At 37.3% G+C, this 8,560-nt stretch overlaps 1 non-coding gene across 1 annotated transcript; it reads left to right on the top strand.

The window, feature by feature from the left end:
• Positions 1-7,243: 7,243 nt before the first annotated feature.
• On the top strand, positions 7,244-7,317 carry TRNAE-CUC (transfer RNA glutamic acid (anticodon CUC)). The gene has a single exon. It is a non-coding gene; the product is annotated as a tRNA-Glu (tRNA).
• Positions 7,318-8,560: the final 1,243 nt, after the last annotated feature.

Here is an 8,560-nt window from a genome sequence, read left to right as displayed (position 1 = left end):
ACAAAAGATTTAACATTCATGTCATCATGTAATAGAAAAGAACAAATCTGACTCCAGATTAGATCTGTTCCTTTAGCTTGTGCACTGTGCGCTGTGTTCTAGGCTTAGTCTTGCTAGCTCTGCACTCATGTAAAGATAACAAGTTGCAGAATAGAGAATGACCTTTGTTTTGTTGGAGGTGCAGGAGCACCATTACCTGGCCCACTGGACAGCTGCAGCAACAAAGAATTCCTACACCAAGAAATTTGTAACAACCAACTACACCCCGTCTCTTGTTTTTTTGTATAAAAGGAGCCTGTATTCTGACTGGAGCAGGATGATTCTCCAAGGCATTAGTCTGCCATCCTCTCGGTCTGCCGGCTTTCCGAATAAAATTGCGATTCCTTGCCCCAACACCTCGTCTCCCAATTTATTGGCCTATCGTGTGGCGAGCAGAATGAGTTTGGACTCAGTAACAATTAGAGACCCAGAAGGAAAGGAGAATGAGGTCAAAAAAGCACTTGAAGAAATAATGGCTGAAAACTTCCCAAATTTGGTAAGAGACATAAACCTGTGGATTCAAGATGCTGAGCTAACTCCAAACAGGATAGGTCAAAAGAAATCAAAATCAATACACATCATAATTAAACTGAAGAAAACTAAAGACAAATTCTTGAAAACAGCCCCCCCAAAACCCCCCAAAACCTTACCTGTAAGAGAAAAACAATTCAAATGACTGCAGATCTCTCGTCAGAAACCACAGCAGTCAGAAGGAAGTGGAGTAGCATTTTTCATATTCTTTCTGCTCCATTTGCTATCTTCTTTTGAGATTCCAAATACCTGTATATTAGACTTTCTAGTTGGATTCCATGTGTCTTTTTTTTTTTTTTAATCTCTTCTGTATTTTCCATCTTTTGCCTTTTCTTGTTGCTTTCACATGGACCTTTTCTTCTGATCTTGTAGTTCACTGATTCTCTCTTCAGGTGTGCCTTATGGTCTGTTAAATTAATTTATTGAGTTCTTAATTTGGCTGCTATATATTTAAGTCCTTTTTATCTTTTTGCTATAATTTCTAATTCTCCAATGAGTTTCTCAGGTACATAGTTAAGAGTGGTTGTTTTACAGTCTGTGTCTCATTATCTGTAGACTCTGTTTCTCTGTTGTGTCTCTTGGTTTTTCATCATGTTGTTTTGTCTCCTTATTTGCTTAATTACTTTTTTACTGACTGCTGGAGATTACCTGTGATAATTTTTAGATATAATTTCAGGCCTAGGATGACTTTATATTCCTCCTTAAAGGATTTATTTTTGCTTTTGGTGGACAGCTGGGGACATTGGTAATTGGGATAACCTTATCCAATGTCAGAAACAGAGATGATTCAAAGATTCTTTCCCTTTGAGGACCCATCTGCTTCCTGTAGATTCCTTCAATCCTAAGGTATAGGTTCTTAACCCACATCAAGGCCTCCTTCTTTGTTAATATTGTTTAGATTTATTCTTAGTGGTCATTTCTGGGCTGTTATCACCAAAGACTTCTGCCTCTCTCCCACCAGGAGGTACTACCTTTTGTGTAAATGTTAGTGCTCAGAACCTTATTTTTATTGATGAAGATAGCACTTTCTTATATATGCATTGGGTTCCTCTGAATCTTTTAAACACCTGTTTTTTTTTTTTTCCTCTGAAGACCAGGAAAACAGAGTCCTATAGTTGATGTCAGTCAAGAAAGAAAAGTAACATTATGGGTGGGTGTACAGAGAGAAGTTGGGACTGTGTTGTGTGAACAGTGTGTTTATAACCTGTAATAGGGAGGAGACCTGGGATGGTCCTAGTGCAGACCCTGAATTTGGATAGACTGCCAGCCAAATCCTTTATCTTTCCCTGAAGTAGAGATAACCCATAATCTCACTTCATGAAATGACATTAATTAGAACAAAAGAGGCAAAGTAGCTTTCCCAATACATTTTGAAACTTCATTGAAATAAAATGATAGGAACAGTAGAATGGGAGATGGAATTAATTGAAAAAAAAAAAAAAAGAAGTAAATGGAGTGATACATTTTGCATTCCCCACCTCAGCACTAAGCACTGCAATTTAGTATCTATTTCTGGCCAAATCATTGCTGTTGTTACCATTGGTTTGTCTTGAAAGATTTCATGCATGGAGCAAAAGCTTCAGGCTCACCCAATATTGAAATGCCCTGTGAATGTTTCTCTCTCTTCTTAGACTGGGAAGTTTCCTGAGGCCTGATGTTGTCTTGTGTGTGTCTCAGCAGTTAACAGGGCACAGCCACTTTTATTTTTGGAAGTTCCTGGTATATTAAAACATCGAGAAATCCTGAAACAAGTTTCCAAAAATTGTGGCCTATTTAAAATTTTTGATTTAACAAATTTCTGCTTTTTCTCAAATTAAAGTATAATACAACATAGTTATGCTTCTCAAAAGATACATGACAGAATTTTTTACAAATAAGATAATTAATAGTGCCAAACAAAGACAGTAAGTTTAAGTTGTAGAATTACCATATTTTATTCCTATCCTGATAGCTCTGTATTTGAGGCTATTCAGGTATATGAAATTTTGACCAGTGGGCTGCCTGTCTCCTCTGGCTGCAACTCTTGCTTTGGTCCTGTCTTATTAATCTTTGTACTATGAGCCTAGCACAGTGTTTGGTTCATAGCAGACATTCAGCGAATGTTTGTTGAAATTTATTTTTAAACTAAACTCTTTTTAAAGAATGACTTATTTAACTTCTGAAAGTCAGGATATCAGAATACTAGTTTTCCATTCCATTGCTAGGACTCCTAAAGTTCTGTTTCACACGTAATTTTGAGACTTTGCAGTGCTTTTATTAAACTGCCAGTGCATGATTTTCCCCTCATGTTTTCTTAGCATGATTCAAAATTCTTATATGGAAAAATATAAGCTAAATTAAAAAAAATGTATGAATGTCTAGGATGGGGGAAAGGTGGGGAGGAAGAAAACAGAAAATCTATACCTCAATTTGTGCCCCCATAAGCCAATTTGATTAGGGACATACCCAAGAGATAACTCTATCAGGGATCTCTAGAGTTATCTTAAGTGAATGCCCGAGTAGAGGAAAACTCTAGACTGTCCCAGAAACATCCCAACCATCCCAGGCTCCCCCAGACTGGGAAGTCCAAGGCCAAGCCTTTGGGACCGGGCAAGTTCCCTGGAACTCAGCTTATATCTTCTTATTCCACACACTCTCGCTAGGTGATCTCACCCTTGGTCTCGCTTAATACACAATCCAGACCCAGATCTCCAGCTCACACTTTGATTTCAGCTCCAGGCTGGTGGCTCTTTTGGATGCTCCTGGGGTATTTCAAAACCACATCTTTGGTACATCAAGTTTACTTCTTTTACTGAAATTTTATACTCAGTTATTGATACCTGCATCTGCCCATTAGTAGAACAAGTCATAAATCTGAGAAGCATTCCTTTTCTTTTTCTCTCTCTCACACTCATACATCTAATCCATGTATTTCCAAGTCCTGTTGCCTTTAAGCCCCTAATAACTCTCAGAACATTCACTAACAAAATTTCTGGAAAGTTATTTGGCAACTTTCATGAAGAGGGCTTGACAGTTTCAAATCCTTTGACAAATTGTATAGCATTATGTAAATCAAGGGTACAATAAAATCCCAAATTATAAAACTATACAGATGTGTGAGTATAGGCATGGCAAAAAGTGAACAAAAGAATGCATCAGATGTTAACACTGGCGGTCTTTTGATGGTGGAGGAATAGACTGTTTTCTTTGCTTCCTTACAAGGTTCAGTATTTTCTAAATGTTTTACACGAACCATATGCTATCATTAAATGTAAACTCCATAAAGACAGATACATTTTTTTCATGCATGTATTTGAAGTGCCCAAAACAGCGTCTTTCATATGGTAGATGCTTAATAAGTATTTGTTGAATGAATGAATCTTTATGATGTGAAAAATAATATAACAAGGAATAAATACATTAAAATTCAACTTCTTCCTCTTCCTGGATGATATCTTATTTTAATATAATCTTCATCCCTTCCTTTAAGCCACCTGTGGCTAAAATGGTCAGCAGTGGCCAACCTGCAGAAGTCATCCCTGGCTCTTGATTGTTCTTTTTCTGCCCAACTTTACAAAGATTTGCCTTCTATTCTTTCCTTTCACCTTCCCCTGCAGACGTTGCTAAGCAGATTGGTACAAAATGAGTTTTCAGAAAAGTGACATCAGCATCATGGTGGAATGACACCCCTTGTTTTTGTCTGTCCCCTCAACGTTAATTTGGCTTCTGTTCACAGACAAAAGTGCCTTTGTGGGAGCTGCGGGATCCAGCACTACACGCCAAGGGACCCAGGAGAGGTCTTGCCCACCTGTGCATCAGGTAATAGGCATACAGACCTTGATCCAGGCTGTGGACCTGGCAGTGGCCTGTGGTCCAGCTGCAGCTCCTCTTGGCTGTGGTCCGGGAGCCCCTGGAAAACACTGTCTTAGACGATCACCAGTGGATGACAAGAGTCTTTGTGAAGTCAAGGTTTCCAGAGAAATTCTAGCACATCGTTGGAGGAAAAAAAATGTTTAGATGCATCAAAGTGGGTAAGAAAACATCTTGACTTTACCTGCATTACTCCTTCCCCAAGGCAGCACAATAGGGTCAAGAGAGATCTTGGTCTGAGATAGTTCTTGGGGTGAAGGGGAATGAGAGTGCACGAGTGAACACCCTTTCGCGGCTGTGTGAGATTCTCAAAAGAGGCACTCTCCTGCTGTGGCATCAGGAGCTAGCTTTAGCAGATGACTAGTGAGCATGCGCAGAAAGCCTGCCAAACCCTGTAAGCCAGAGAGCTCCCTAACTTGAGCTTGAGCGCCACCTTTGGGAAAACAAAGAGGCAGTCATCCCTAGGCCAGGTTCACTGCAGAATCCAGACAAGGAATACAAGCTTAAGAATTCTGCCACAAGAGGGAGCAAGAAGAGCTGGGTAGGTGTATCCAGGTGTATTCACATGGAGGTGGTTGCTGTTTCAAACGAGAAGACGATGCAAAACTTCAAGGAACATGATAAATCAAGGAGTAACATGAAAATATATAAAAATATACAACACAGTGGTAAAGGTGAGTATGTTGTCAAATTTAGAATAATATAGTGGCATGTTAACCACTTAATTCTCATATAAAGGACTCTAGTATAAAGGTTAAAGGATAAGAGTGTTATAAAACTACAGCTACAGACAAAGGCCTCTAGACCACCAGAAGTCCAGGACCAAGCTTCACCCAGCAGTGGGCAGTTGCCGGCTCCTCCTGCCAGGAAACCTGCATAAGCCTCTAAGTCCAGTCTCATCCACCAGGGGCAGATACTAGAAATAAGAAAACAACAATCCCAAAACCTGTGAAAGGAATCCACAAACAGAGGCTAGACTCTACATTGGGACCGACTGGACCCTGGCCCTTGGGTAACAAGAGGGGAGTGTACTGCTGGGACACATAGGATATCTCCCACAGAGACCCACTTCTCCAAGGTCGAGGTAAGTGACTAACCTACCTAAAAATACAAATAGAAACATAGACAATATGAGGTGGCAGAGGAATGTATCTCCCAGGCCAAGACACAAGATAAAATCCCAGAAGAAGAAATAAGTGATGAGGAGATAGGCAATTTATCTGAGAAGGAGTTTAGAGTAATGATGATGAAGATGTTCAGAGAACTCAGGAGGAGTATAGATGCACAGAGTGAAGTTTTTAGCAAACAGTTGGAAAAGATAAAGAATACCCAAACAGAGTTAAAGAATAAAGTCACTGAAATGAATAACACACTAAAAGGAACCAAGAATAGACTAAATGAGGCAAAAGAATGGATCAGTGACCTAGAAGACAGATTGGTAGAAATCACTACTGCAGAACAGAAAAAAGAAAAAAGAATGAAAAGAAATGAGGATCGTTTATGAGAACTATGGGACAACATGAAGTACACTAATATTTGCATTATAGGGGTCCCAGAAAGAGAAGAGAGAGAGAAAGGATCTGAGAAAATTTTTGGAGAGATAATAACCAATAACTTACCCAACTTGGGAAAGGAAACAATCACCCAAGTAAGTCCATGAAGTGCAGAGATTTCCACACAGGATCAACCCAAAGAGGAACACACAAGGCACACAGTAATCAAATTGACAAAAATTAAGGCTAAGGAGAAAATACTAAAATTAGCAAGAGAAAAGCAACAAATAACATATAAGGGAACTCCCATAAGGTTATCAGCTGATTTTTCAGCAGAAACTCTACAGGCCAGAAGGGAGCCGCACGATACATTTAAAGTGATGAAAGGGACAAACTTACAACGAAGAATACTCTATCCAGCAAGGCTCTCGTTCAGATTTGATGGAGAAATCAAAAGCGTCACAAATAAACAAAAGCACCACCAAACCAGCTTTACGACAAATGTTAATGGAACTTCTCTAGTCATCAAACCATAAGAAAAGAGAACAAAAACAATAAAGATCTAAAAAAAAAAAAAAGACCTACAGAAGATTGCTTTGGCAATTCAGTGGTCATTTATGCTTCCACATAAATTTTAGAATTGTTTGTTCTAGTTCTCTGAAAAATGTGAGTATTTTGACAGGGGTTGTGTTGGATTTGTAGGTTGCTTTGGATAGTACGGTCATTTTGATAATGTTGATTCTTCCAATCCAAGAGCACAAGATATCTTTCCATTTCTTGGTATCATGTTCAATTTCCTTCATCAATGTTTTACAGTTTTCAGAGTATAGGTGACCTCCTTGGTTAAGATTACTTCTAGGTATTCTGTTGTTTTTGATGCAATAGAAATGTTTATGACAGTTAGAAAATTCTGGTTTTTGAAGTTAAAAAAAAAGTGATTGAAGGGCCACAAGTGGCAAAATATCCTCCTTTCTTATGAGTGAGTTGTATTCCATTATATATATATACTGCATCTCCTTTATCTATTCTTCTATTGATGTGCACTTAGGATGCTTCCATATCTTGGCAATTATAAATAATGTTGCTGTTAATAGCAGAGTGTATGTATCTTTTTGAATTAATTTTTATTTTGTGGTTGGCTTTATTTCTTTGATAACTATGTAAGTTTAAAAAGTTAAATCTCTAAACATTCTTAGAAACAATTAACAGTACATATATGTAAATTTAAAAATATGTGCAGTATTGCTGTATATATATATACATACATACAATATACTGTATATGTGCAGTCAAATTATAACAATTCTACCTAATAAAACTGAAAAATGGAGGGAGGGTATAGCTCAATTGGTAGAGTGCTTGCTTCTCATGCATGAGGTCCTGGGTTCAATCCCCAGTACCTCCATTAAAATAATAAATAAATAAATAAGAATCTAATTACCTCCCCCAAAATAAAAAAAAAAAGTAAAAATTTAGAAAAATCCTGAAAAATGAAAAAAAAAGCAAAAAAAAAAAAAAAGAGACTAGAAAACCAACAGAAAGGATCAAGGAAACTAGGAGCTGGTTTTTGAAAAGATGAACATAATTGACAAACTTTTAACCAAACTAAGAAAAAGAGAAGAATAAGAAAAAAAATCAGAAATGAAAGAGGAGACATTACAACTGGTACCACAGAAATACAAAGGATCAAAAGAGACTACTAGGAACACCAACAAATTGGATAACCTAGAAGAAATGGAAAATTCTTAAAAACATACAACCTACCAAGACTGAATCATGAAGAAATAGAAAATCTGAACAGACCAATAACAAGTAAGGAGATTAAATCAGTAATCAAAAATCCCAAACGAGAAAAGCCGAGAACCAGATGGTTTCACTGGTGAATTCTACCAAACATTTAAAGAAAAATTAACACAAATCTTTCACAACCCTTCCAAAAATCGAAGAGAAGGGAGTACTCCCATACTCATTTTACGAAGTCAATATTACCCCAATACTAAAGCCAGATAAGGACACTATAGGAAGAGAAAACTGCAGGCCAATATCCCTGACTAATACAAATGCAAAAATTCTCAACAAAATTCTAGCAGACTGAATTCAACTGCACATTAAAAGTATCCTATACCATCATCAAATAGGTTTTATCCTAGGGATACAAGGATGATTCAATATACACAAATTTAAAAATGTGACACACCACATTAATAGAACGAAAGATAAAAACTATCAAATAATCTTAATAGATTCAAAAAAGAGCATTTGACAAAACATCCTTTTATGATAAAAACTCGCAACAAATTTGTATAGAAGAAACATACATCTACGTAATAAAAACCATGTTTGACAAGCCGTGCTAACATCATACTTGATGGTGAAAGATTGAAAGCTTTTCTTGTAAGACTAGGAACAAGACAAGGTGCCAACTCTCACCACTCCTGTAAACATGGTACTGGGAGTTGTAGCCACAGCAATCAGACCAACGAACCAACCAATCAACAAACCAACAAACAAATTAATAAATAAATGGTATCCAAACTGGAAAGTTAGAAGTAAAATTGTCTTTGTCTGCAGATGGTCTGATCTTACATATATAATGCAAAAGATTCCACCAAAAAATTATTAGAACTAAGCTACAAATTCAGTAAAGT

This window comes from Camelus dromedarius, chromosome 3 (genome assembly GCF_036321535.1).
Source record: "Camelus dromedarius isolate mCamDro1 chromosome 3, mCamDro1.pat, whole genome shotgun sequence".
In the NCBI taxonomy this organism is placed as follows: domain Eukaryota; kingdom Metazoa; phylum Chordata; class Mammalia; order Artiodactyla; family Camelidae; genus Camelus; species Camelus dromedarius.
This window is presented reverse-complemented; position numbering and strand designations above follow the sequence as displayed.